Raw genomic sequence first — 12,552 nt, forward strand, 5'->3', positions numbered from 1 at the left:
CCTGGGTGTTGAAAGCCACATTTGGCAAGTGTCCCACAGGAAACAAAGAGTTACAGCACGTAAACGCAACCTGCCCGCACCACCTGCCACCCCTTTAATCACTAGGGTCGACTTGGTTGGGTCCAGGAACAAAGCTGTGCCTGGAGGGTCAGAAGGTCTCCTGGGGCAGCACAACCCCCTTCCTGCCCAGACAAGCGCAAGCTATAACTGAGGTGCTGCCATTTCAGCCCTTGGTTATGTGAGAAGCCGGTAGCCTGCCGAGCTTCGTCCATTCTATTGGATGTGGAATTTGTAGGGTTACTGGATCTAGTGACACCTTCCTACCTCAACAGAGCAAAAAGTGTGGAATCCATGTCTTGGATCCTAAAAAATTCACACTGGTTAGATGAGAATTTCAACTACAGTTGAGACTCTAACATAACCATTAAAAAACAAACACACAACCATACAAATATATATTTATATGCACACATACAAACATGTATGTATACACATGTGTGTGTGTGAATACAGCTGGCCCTTATTCATTTGTTCTTTCACTCACTCATTCTTCCAAGAATCATTTATTGAGATCCTACTTCCTGCCGGTGGCCGTGTCATGTGTTGGGGATGAAGATAGCTGAGTTTTCCACCATCTTTCCAAATCTCAGAAGACACAAATTCCGTTGACTCTTGAACAACGCAGGGGTTGGGGCACTGACCTCTGTGCAGTCAAAAATCTGTGTATAACTTTATGGTCCCCGGATTCAACCAACCACAGATCGTGCAGTACTGTAGTACGTGTTTATTGAAAAAAAATCTGTGTATAAGTGGACCCACACCGTTCAAACCCTTATTCAAGGGTCAACTGTACAAACACAACTGGCCAGTATCCACTGGGTTACACCCAACAACAGAGGAAGGAGCCCAGGGCTTCCCTAGCAGAGAGGAGGGCCACCTGGGGGCTTAGCAGGTTGCAGCTACGCTGATTTCTCTGTGGCCAGGACTAGTTTCATACTATTTCCTGGAGCCATAATTACACAAACTCCTGATTTCTTGCACTGACTCAGAAGCAGAGCTCCATTTTAACACCATTCCATCTAGACAGATCTGTCATGGGACTGGGGTGGATGGCTCAACTCCACCCAGAATGTGGCTGGCACCCAGGGGTGACTGTTCCCAAATGCTTGCCAGGCAGTTTCCTTGGTCTATTTCCTAATGCGTTTTGCAGCCGAGGCCCACGTGGCTCTTCCTGCTTGCCCGCTGTGGTGCTCTCAGGGTCTGGACAGGGGCTCACCTCTGCAGCATCAGGCTTCGCCAGCTTTGGGTGCCAGTGCTTTAGGGTCTTCCCTGCCCTCTCTGCTGGGTATCACTGCCAGGGTCCTGGTTTTAATGATACACACGATTCTTAATGGGCTTTGATAGCCACTCAGAACTGATATCCTTACCCTGACTAGTGAGGTTAGCTAGCAAGTTTGTTATCCCTTCCAGGTAATAATGTCTTAATTCAGTACAGGATTTGTCCCTAGTCGACCCTTAAAAGTGACTCTAATTGTGAGAACTCAAGGCTGGTTATGTGAGGGGCCTTGAAAATCCAGTGAGGTCCCTCGTGTAGGGGAGGCAGTACCTTAAGGTGGCCGAGGGCTCCGCCCAGGTTTGAATCCTGCCTCAAGGTAGCTGTGTTACCTCGAGCAAGTTCCTTCTCTTCTCTGTACCCAGTTGTAAAAATGGGGTTATTAGATAATAAAAGGAGCTATTGCTTAGGTGCTGTTGAAGAATTACATGAACAAACACAAAGAAAGCTCACCCAGCAGTGCCTGGCACACAGCAAGGACTCTGACAATGTCAGCTGTTATTATCACGCGGCGGGTGCCCACTCTCCTGAGGTACTTGGAGGGCTGGTTCTACCAACAGCTTTCACGCCTCTGAGGGCCTGCTCGTTACTGCAGATAGAAGCTGATGTGACAGGCAGCATTTAATTATGTTGCAGTACTCATTTCTCCACCACTCTGAACTCTTTGAGGGCAGAGGCTCTGTTTACCACCCGTTCAATTCAGCAAACTGAACTGAGTGTGTGTGTGTGTGTGTCGGGCACTGCTGGGTGTAGTGATTAAGGTGAAAAACAAATGCCAACCTGGCCCCTACCTGGTTCCTGGGACCTAGAAGAAGTCCTTGCTTTCTGTCCTATGAATGCAGTTGGAGAAACTGAGGAAAGTTTATATGAACTCTTTGGAATATAGTTTTTAAAACTTATCCTAAGATCCTTACACTCTGACTTCTGACCAATTTCATCCTGGGGAAGGCAGATTATGTTTGAAGTTTTGACAGACTGTGGGTTTACCATCTCTGGTTGGCTGTCTTTACTGATAGGAAGCTGGTCTGAGGATAATATTTGATTTAGAAGTCTGAAACTTGGAAGTTCCTCATTTATAAAGTGTCAGGGTTGGTGCTAGTTTAGAGAAGCTTTTTAAAAGGCTTAAAATATCTGTTTGTATGTCTGCCAGTGGCCCAGTTTTTGCAAAGAGAATTGCTGGCACTAAGGAAGTATCTCTGGGAACCAATGTCCATGTTCTGGGCATACTAGGATTTCGTAGTTCCTGGTCCCTGAGGAAAAGGGAGACAACCTAGAAAGAGGCATAACAGCAGGAACATCTTTGTTTAATTTTCTTATCAAGACAAACTGAAATTTGGAGATAACCTAGAAAGAGGCATAACAGCAGGAATGTCTTTGTTTAATTTTCTTATCAAGATGAACTGAAATTTTGAACAACATGTGCTGTTCTGAATTCAACACCCAACTAATCATTCTGTTCTAAAGTCATGTGCACTCCTGGGAAAATCCAATGGTCTCATTCCATGGCTGCCCATGCACTTGTGACCAGAGAGTCTCATCAATTCTAAGATGCTGATTATTGTTCCATTATAACACTTCTGAAATTGAGATGCATCTTGCATTGATGGTATCTTAAGCATTTTGTCAGAGTTTAATTGGCAGAATTTTCTCTTTCTTACAATTCATAGCATATTAAATTCGATGAAATATGACAGTGGTTCCCAAACTCTGCTGCATTTGGAATCACCTGGCTATCTTTAAAAAATGCTGGTGCCTGGCGCCTACACCCATGCATTCGGATGTAACAGGGATGGGGTATGACCTGGGCATCAGGATTTTTAAAAGCTCCCCAGGAGACTCTAAAGTACAGCAAAGTTTGGGAGCCACTGAAGTACGGTATTTCTGCCTTATTCAAGCTTTTCTTCAACTCCTAGGTTTCATGGACAGCATCTTTACAGATTCTGCTTATATACTGCATACTCCTCTGTCTCAATTAATGATGTCTTTTTAACTCCAGCCACTAATCATCCATTATATTCCCATTAGAATGTCAGCTCCAGGAGGGCAGGGGTTTTGTTTGATTTGTTCTCTGTTATGTCCTCAGCACTTAGGACATGTAGGCACACTGTAGACACTTGATAAATATTTGATGAATGAATGAATGAATGAATGAATGAATATGCCTCCTTTTATATTTGGTGCCCTGATAAACTCATTCCTCATGCAATTTCTAGTAAAATTGTTATATATTTAGATGATTTCCAAATCTGGTCCTCTGCTTCATCTTTCACACCCCAATTTTACATAACGTTCATTTCAAAACTTGAGCTCAGTGTTTTCTCTTCCCATACACACCCCAAAATCCCAGTCCTAGTCTTCCCATATCTATCCCCTTGAGACCCTGAGTCTCAAGGTTATAACCTTGAGTCATTTTCAAGCCTTGTCTTTCCTTTGCCCTCCTCATATTAGATCACTCACTGAGTTTTACAATTTGTTTTTCTGAAAATTCTCTTGATTTTATCCCTTCCTTTTAATTTCCACAACAGTGAATTTGTCTTCTTGGCTTCTATTTACTCACATTTCAAATTATATCATATCTACCTGCTAGCAACTGTTTTTAAAAAATGATTATGGGAGTTATAATATGTAGCATAAAGAATGGGAGAAGGTAAAGAGACTTAAATTGTAAAGTTCTTGTATTATTTGGGGAGTGGTAAAGGCATTAATTTAAAGTAGATTATAGTAAGTCAAGGATGCATACCTTGAAATCTTTGGGGTAACCACTAGAAAAATAATACAAGAATATATAACCAAAACTGTTAATAGAGGATATTTTTAAAAACTGAGTAATACGAAGAAAAAAAGGCAGGAAAGGAGAAATAAAGAGAAAAGAACTTAAGGATTAAATACAAAACAAATAGCACGATGGTAGATGAAACCAATTCTATTAATTACACTAAAGGTAAATAAATGAAACATTCCAATTAAAAGGCAAAGATTGTCAGAAGTGATTTAAAAAATCAAATACCAATTATATGGTAAATAGATAGAAAAAATATACCATGAAAACACTAACCAAAAGAAAAGTTGGTGTGTCCTGAGTAACATCAGATCAAGAGACTTTATGGCAAGAAAAATTACTAGAGATAAACAAGGACATTTCATAACGATACAGAGTCAACTTAGGGACTTCCCTGGTGGTGAAGTGGTAAAGAATACGCCTTCCAATGCAGGGGACGTGGGTTCGATCCCTGGTCGGGGAACTAGGTTCCCACATGCTGCGGGGCAGCTAAGCCCGCGCACCACAACTACTGAGCTCGTGTGCCTCAATGAGAGAGTCCGTGTGCCACAACTAAGACCCAATGCAGCCAAAAAAAAAAAAAAAAAAAAAAAAAAAGAGTCAACTTAAAAGGAAGATGTAACAAACCTAAATTTGTATGTACCTAATGACAGAACTTAAAGAAAAAATAGACAAATTTATAACCTTTCTTTCAGTAACTAACACAAAAAGCAGGAAACAACTCAGTGAGGCTATAGAAGACTTGAACAGCACAATTAACAAACTTGACCTAACTGACACTTTTAGAACACTATACCCAAGAACTGCTGTCTTCTTAACTACACATGGAACACTTATCCAAACAGGTCATATGCTAGGCCATAAAGCAAGTCTCAATAAATTTCAGAGGATCAAAATCATATGGAGTGTATTCTCTGACCACTGTGGAATTAAACTAGACATCAACAGTGGAAAAATAATTTTAAAATCTCCAAATGTTTGCAAGTTAAACAGCATACTTTTAAATAATCATGGAATGAACAAGACATAAAATGGAAATTAGAGAATGTTTAAAACTGATTGATAAAAATTATATGAAAACTTATGGGATATAGGTAAAGCAGCATGTAGGGGAAAATATATAGTTTTAAATACATGCATTAGAAATGAAAAGTTAAAATTGATAAAAGTTTCTGCTTTAAGAAGTCCAAAAAAGAAAATTAAAAAATTAAAGTAAGAAAAAAAGAGGAGATAATAAAGTTAAGAGTGGGAATCATTGAAAGACAAAGAGGCAAACAATAGAAAAAAATCAACTAAAGCAAAAGTTTGAATTTTGAAAAGATGAATAAAATCGATAAATCCTTAGCAAGATTTTTCAAGAAAAAAGGGAAAAAGCCCCCACAAATTACCAATATCAGGACAGGGCATCACTACTAATCCTACTGATATTACAAATATAATAGAGTAATGGTGGAAACAGCTTTATGCCAATAAATTTGACAACTTTGCTGAAATGGGTAAATTTCTAGACAAACACAACCTACCACTAGAAAAAACAGAAACTCTGAATAGTCCCTTATCTATTCAAGAAACAATCTGAAATTTTAAGTTTTCCCACAGGAAACTATAGCCCTGTAGGCCTTCATTGCCAAACTCCTCCAAACAATTAAGGAAGAAATAGTGTCAATCCTACATAAGCTCTTTCATGGAATAGAGAAATAAGGAACACTCCCCAACTTGTGTTACGAGATCAACATAACCTTAATATGAAATCTTGTTAAGGACATTACAAGACAGGAAAATCATAGGCCAATATTTACCATGAACTCAGATGGAAAAATCCTTTAGAAAAATCAGCAAATGAAACCCAGCAATATTTAAAAATTCTACTACACTATGAGAAATTGGAGTTAATTTCAGAAACGCAAGGGTGGTTTAACATTCAAAAATCAATCAATGTAATTCACCACATTAACACAATAAAGAGAAGATTTTAGTAGATAAAGAAAAAGCATTTGACATCTCTTTATGTTAAAAAAAAAAAAAAAACTTCAACAAACTAAGAATAGAAAGAAATTTCCTTAATCTTATAAAGGATACCTAAAAACAAACAAACAAACAACAACCTCAAAACAACACAAAACAAAACAAGCCTACAACTAACTTAAGAGTGAAATTTTGAATGTTTTCTGCCTTCTTGAGTTTGGGAACAAGACAAGGATGTCCACTCCCTACTTCCATTTAACACTGTAATGAAAATCCTAGTTAGTGCAATAAAGTGAGAAAAAGAAATAAGGTATAAAGGTTAAAGATTGGAAAAGAAGAGGTAAAAGAGCCATTATTTGCAAATGGCATGACTGTGTACCTAAAAATGTAGAACATTAATCAAAGTATTAGATTTGATTAGTGAATTTACCAAGATTGCTGGATACAAGTCAATATATGAAAATAAATTGTACTTTCCTATATTAGTAATAAACAATTAGCACATTAAATTAAAATATCATTTACAATAGCATTAAAAATCAAATACTTGGGAATAAATCTAATGAAAGAGGTACAAGAAATCGCAGCAAGATCTTTTTTGATCCACCTCCTAGAGTAGTGAAAATAAAAACAAAAATAAACAAATGGGATCTAATTAAACTTAAAACTTTTGCACAGCAAAGGAAACCATAAACACAATGAAAAGACAACCCACAGAATGGGAGAAAATATTTGCAAACAAAGAGACCGACAAGGGATTAATCTCTAAAATATACAAACAGCTCATGCAGCTCAATATAAAACAAAACAAAACAAACAACCCAATCAATAAATGGTCAGAAGACCTAAATAGACATTTCTCCAAAGAAGACATACAGATGGCCAAGAGGCACATGAAAAGATGTTCAACATGACTAATTATTAGAGAATTGCAAATCAAAACTACAATGAAGTATTACCTCACACCAGTCAGAATGGCCATCATCAAAAAATCTATAAACAATAAATGCTGGAGAGGGTGAGGAGAAAAAGGAACCCTTCTACACTGTTGGTGGGAATGTAAGTTGGTACAGTATAGAGGTTCCTTAAAAAACTGAAAACAGAGCTACCATATGATCCAGCAATCCCACTCCTGGGCATATATCCAGAGAAAACCATAATTCAAAAAGATACATGCACCCCAATGTTTATTGCAGCACTATTTACAACAGCCAGGACATGGAAGCAACCTAAATGTCCATCAACAGAGGAATGGATAAAGAAGATGTGGTGTGTGTGTATATATATATATATATATATATATAGATAGATAGATAGATAGATAGGTAGATATAGATCTATCTATATATATATATATATACACACATACACACACGCACACACACACACACACACACACACACACACACACAATGGAATATTACTCGGTCATAAAAAATGAAATAATGCCATTTGCAGCAACATGGATGGACCTAGAGATTGTCATACTAAGTGAAATAAGTCAGACAGAGAAAGACAAATATGGTATGATATTGCTTATATGTGGAATCTAAAAAAAAGGGAACAAATGAACTTACCTACAAAATAAAAATAGAGTTACAGATGTATAAAACAAACTTATGGTTACCAGGGGGTAAGGGGGGGGAGGGATGAATTAGGAGATTGGGACCGAAATATACACACTACTATATATAAACTAGATAACTAATAAGGACCTACTGTATAGCACAGGGAACTCTACTCAATACTCTGTAACGGCCTATATGGGAAAAGAATCTAAAAAAGAGTGGATATATGTATCTGTATAACTGATTCACTTTGCTGTACAGCAGAAAATAACAACATTGTAAATCAACTATACTCCAATAAAAATTAATTAAAAAATAAAATTTATATGAGGATGAAGTGCAAAGGACCTAGAGTAGTCAGTCAGACCGATCTTGAGGAAGAAGAATATATTTGGAACACCTGAAATACCAGATAGCAAGATTTACTATTAACTACTCCTTATTAAGACTGTGGCATTGGCCTAAGATTAAACAAATAGATTCATGGAACAGAATAAAAAATACAGAAAGAGACCAACACATATATGGTCATCTAACTTCTAACAAAGATACCACTGCAAATTAGGAGCAAAGGATGATCATTATAGTAAATGATACTGGAGCAATTGCTTACCTATATGGAAAAAAATGAACCTGAACTTTTATCTCACATCATACATGAACATTAATTCCATGTGGATCATAGACCTAAATATGAAGATAAGACTTCTAGAATAAAATTTAAGAGAATGTTGTCATAATCTTATAGGCAAAGATTTCTTAATCAGGACAAAAAACACTAAGCATAAAATTTAAAAAGCTGATAAATTAGGACATTAAAATTCAGAACTACTGTAATTCGGGGCTTCCCTGCTGGCGCAGTGGTTAAGAATCAGCCTGCCAATTCAGGGGACACGGGTTCAAGCCCTGGTTCGGGAAGATCCCACATGCCGCAGAGCAACTAAGCCCATGCGCCATGACTACTGAGCCTGCACTCTAGAGCCCGCGAGCCACAACAACTGAGCCCGTGTGCCACAACTACTGAAGCCCGCACGCCTAGAGCCCGTGCTCCACAACAAGAGAAGCCACAGCAATGAGAAGCCCACGCACCGCAACGAAGAGTAGCCCCCGCTCGCTGCAACTAGAGAAAGCCCATGCGCAGCAACGAAGACCCAACGCAGCCAAAACTAAAAAATAAATAAAATAAATAAACTAAAAAAAAAATATTATACTTCTGTTCATCAAAATACACGATTAAGAGAGTGAAAGACCAGCCTTAGAATGTGAGATGTTGGCAATAAATTTACCTAACAAAAGATTAGTGTTCAAAGTATCTTTAAAAATAAACAAAAAAACCCAGCTCCTAACAAATCAACAAGGAAAAGACATTTCATAGAGAGAATATCTAAATGGACCAACAGGATATAAAAAGTGCTCCACATATCATCTGATGTCTGGGAAATGCAAATAAAGTCATTATTATATTTCACTGCATATGCACCAGAATGGCTAAAATTATAATGCATTGGCGAGGATATGGATCAACTGGAACTTTGCCATATTGCTGCTGGGAGTGTATATTGGAGAACCATTTGGTAGCATCTATCAAAGCTAAATATATGCCTACCGTTGACACAACAAAGTATTTATCCAAGAGAAATGAGTGCATGCATCCACCAAAAGACATGCAAGAATGTTCAAAGCAGCTTTATTTATAATAGCCCTGAACTGGAATAAATTCAAACATCCATAAACAGGAGAATGGGTAAATCAATTGTGGTTTATTCATACAGTGGAATACTTCTCAGCAATGAAGGAAAAAAAAAGAAGTAAACTAATATGACAACATGGATGATTCTCACATACATAATGATGGGCAAAAGAAGCCAGAGACAAAGAATGACTACTATTTGCTTTTATTTATACGAAGTTCAAGAACAGGCAAACTTATTCTATCAAGATAGAGAAGTCAGAACAATGGTTGCTTTTTGGGGGTTGGGTGTTGACTGGAAGGAACCCAAAGCAGGCTTCTTGGGGGCTGGAAATATTCTAAATCTTGATCTGAGTGTTGATTACACAGGAGTTGTATAAAGACTCATCAAGCTGAACACTTAAGATTTTTAGTAAATGATGCCAGAATCAATTGTATATCCATATGGAATAAAGTGAGCCTGGCCTCCTACCTCACCTCCCTGTGTTTATATAAGATATTTATAAGAGACAAATTAGAATCACCTTAAATTTGCAACAGTGAGGGGATATTTAAGTTAGAAATATAATATGGCATTAAAAATGGTTTAAAGAGATTTGCTGCAAGATGGAAAATGCCTATAACATTGGGTGAAAAAGGCAGACCACGCAAAATTTCTGTATAAAGAATTATCAAAACTATGTAAAAATGTGTACAGAGAAAAGCCTGGAAGGAAGTGACACTAAAGTGTTAATAGTGGTTTGTTACTGGCTGTCTTGGGTCTTGGGGTGGTGAAATAATGGGAGAACTTTTTCTTACTTTTATTTTTCTGTAGCTTACAAAATTTCAAGACTTCCACATTGGCAGAACAAACTTTTAAAAATAATTTTTTCTTCCAAAGTCAAAACTTTGCCCTTTGAGCTCCTCCACTAATTGCTGTCCTGACTTATTGATCTTTTAAACTTTTCTGCTTTCTGTTCTCCCTATAAAATGTATTCACTACTTCCTATGGCCGGCTACACGGAGGCTTCTCGCTTTCCATCTCCTCATCTTGACCCATCGTGATTCCCAATTAAGAGCGAAGGCCTTTGGGCTGGACACTTTTTATTGTCAAGCTAATAAACGATGCCCAGGGCAGGGAGGCTGTAAATTTCCCTTGTTGCCCAAGAGCAGGGGTTGGTGTAATAGAGTTCAGGTTTTGCTGGAAAGAGAAATGCAAATTTTTGTGCACCTGAATTTTTATTCTATAGTGGTGGTCAGAAATGTTTCATTTTATTTTATTTTATTTTTAAAAAGTTTTTATTTACTTAGTTGCTCTGGGTCTTAGTTGCAGCTTGCGGTCTCCTTAGCTGTGGCATGCGAACTCTTAGTTGCAGCATGCATGTGGGATCTCGTTCCCTGACCAGGGATTGAACCCTGGCCCCCTGCATCGGGAGTGCGGAGTCCTAACCACTGTGCCACCAGAGATGTCCCCAGAAACGTTTCATTTTAGATCCCTTAGTAGGGGTAGCTGCAGCCCAAAGAGAAAGCCTCCCCCTCCATTTCATAGGACCATGGAGCTGCACCGTCGCGCAGTAGCGTGCATACGGGGCTGGGAGAAGTTACGGCCATTTAAAACGCAGATTTGTAGACCCTGCTCAGACCTATCGAATCAAAATCTCTGGAAGGAGGGGCCTGGGCTTGGCTTCTTAATAAGTCTATCACGTGATTTCCCCCTCCTTCATATTCTTAAATGTTATTTGATACCTATAAATATTACATGTGATATATATATATATGTGTATGTGTGATATGTCTTTTTAAAAATAAAGCACAATAAAGTGTACTTTCATGAACCTATAGCCAGCCCAAAAGTTGGATCATTAACAATAATTTATTTATGTTTATATTTACCTATGTGCTTCTCTCTTATGCCTTCCTTCTGCCTCCCTATGAGAGGTAACATTTTACATTTTGTTTTCCGTTCTATTAAAATTTTAAAAAATAAAGTTTTTGTCTTCTTGGCATCTATGCCTATACATTATATGGTTCAGTCTTGCTTGTTTTTAAAAAGTTTTCTTTGGCTAAGAAAAAGAAGTTTATTTTTTTTGAACTTTTTTATTGTGATAGAATATATATAACATGAAATTTCTGATTTTAACAATTTTAAAGTATACAACTCAGTGGCATTAATGATATTTGCAACATTGTGCAAACATCACCACTGTTTGCAAAACTTTTTCATCATTCCAAGCAGAAACTCTGTACCCATTAAGCAATAACTCCCCCCGTTCTTCCCTTCCCCCGGCCCCAGGGAGCCTCTATTCTACTTTCTGTCTAAACATTTCATACAAGTGGAACCACATAATATTTGTCTCTTTGTTTCTGGTTTCTTTCACTTAGCATAATGTTTTCAAAGTTTAATGTTGCAGCATGTATCAGAACTTCTTATAGGTGAATAATATTCCACTGTATGTATTTTTATCCACTAATCTGTTGAAGGACATTTGGGTTGTTTCTACTTTTGGATATTGTGAATAATGCTGCAGTGAACATCGGTATACAAGAATCTGTTTGAGGACTTCCCTGGCGGCACAGGGGTTAAGAATCCACCTGCCAATGCAGGGGACACGGGTTTGAGCCCTGGTCCAGGAAGATCCCACATGCCGTGGAGCAACTAAGCCCGTGCGCCACCACTACTGAGCCTGCGCTCTAGAGCCCGCGAGCCACAACTACTGAGCCCGCGAGCCACAACTGCTGAAGCCCACGCGCCTAGAGCCCGCGCTCTGCAACAAGAGAAGCCACCGCGATGAGAAGCCCGCGCACCGCAACGGAGAGTAGCCCCCGCTCGCCGCAGCTAGGGAAAGCCCGCACGTGCAGCAACGAAGACCCAACGCAGCCGAAAATAAATAAATAAATTTATTTTTTTACGAAAAGCATCTGTTTGGGTCCCTTTTCAATTATTTTGGGTTAAATGCCTAGACGCGGAATTGCTGGGTCATGTGGCAATTCCAGTTTAGCTCTCTGAGGAACCATCATACCGTTTTGCAGATACTACTCCATTTTACCTTCCCACCGGCAACGTATGGGAGTTCCAGTTGCTCCACATCCTTGCCAAGACTTATTATATTGTTTTGTTTTTCTTGTAATTGTAGTCATACTTGTAGGTGTAAGGTGATGTCTTGCGGTTCTGACTTGCATTTCCCTAATGACATTTTCCAGCAACGTTGATCATCTTTTCATGTACCTGTTGACCAGT

This window comes from Eschrichtius robustus, chromosome 19, assembly GCF_028021215.1.
Source record: "Eschrichtius robustus isolate mEscRob2 chromosome 19, mEscRob2.pri, whole genome shotgun sequence".
In the NCBI taxonomy this organism is placed as follows: Eukaryota; Metazoa; Chordata; class Mammalia; order Artiodactyla; family Eschrichtiidae; genus Eschrichtius; species Eschrichtius robustus.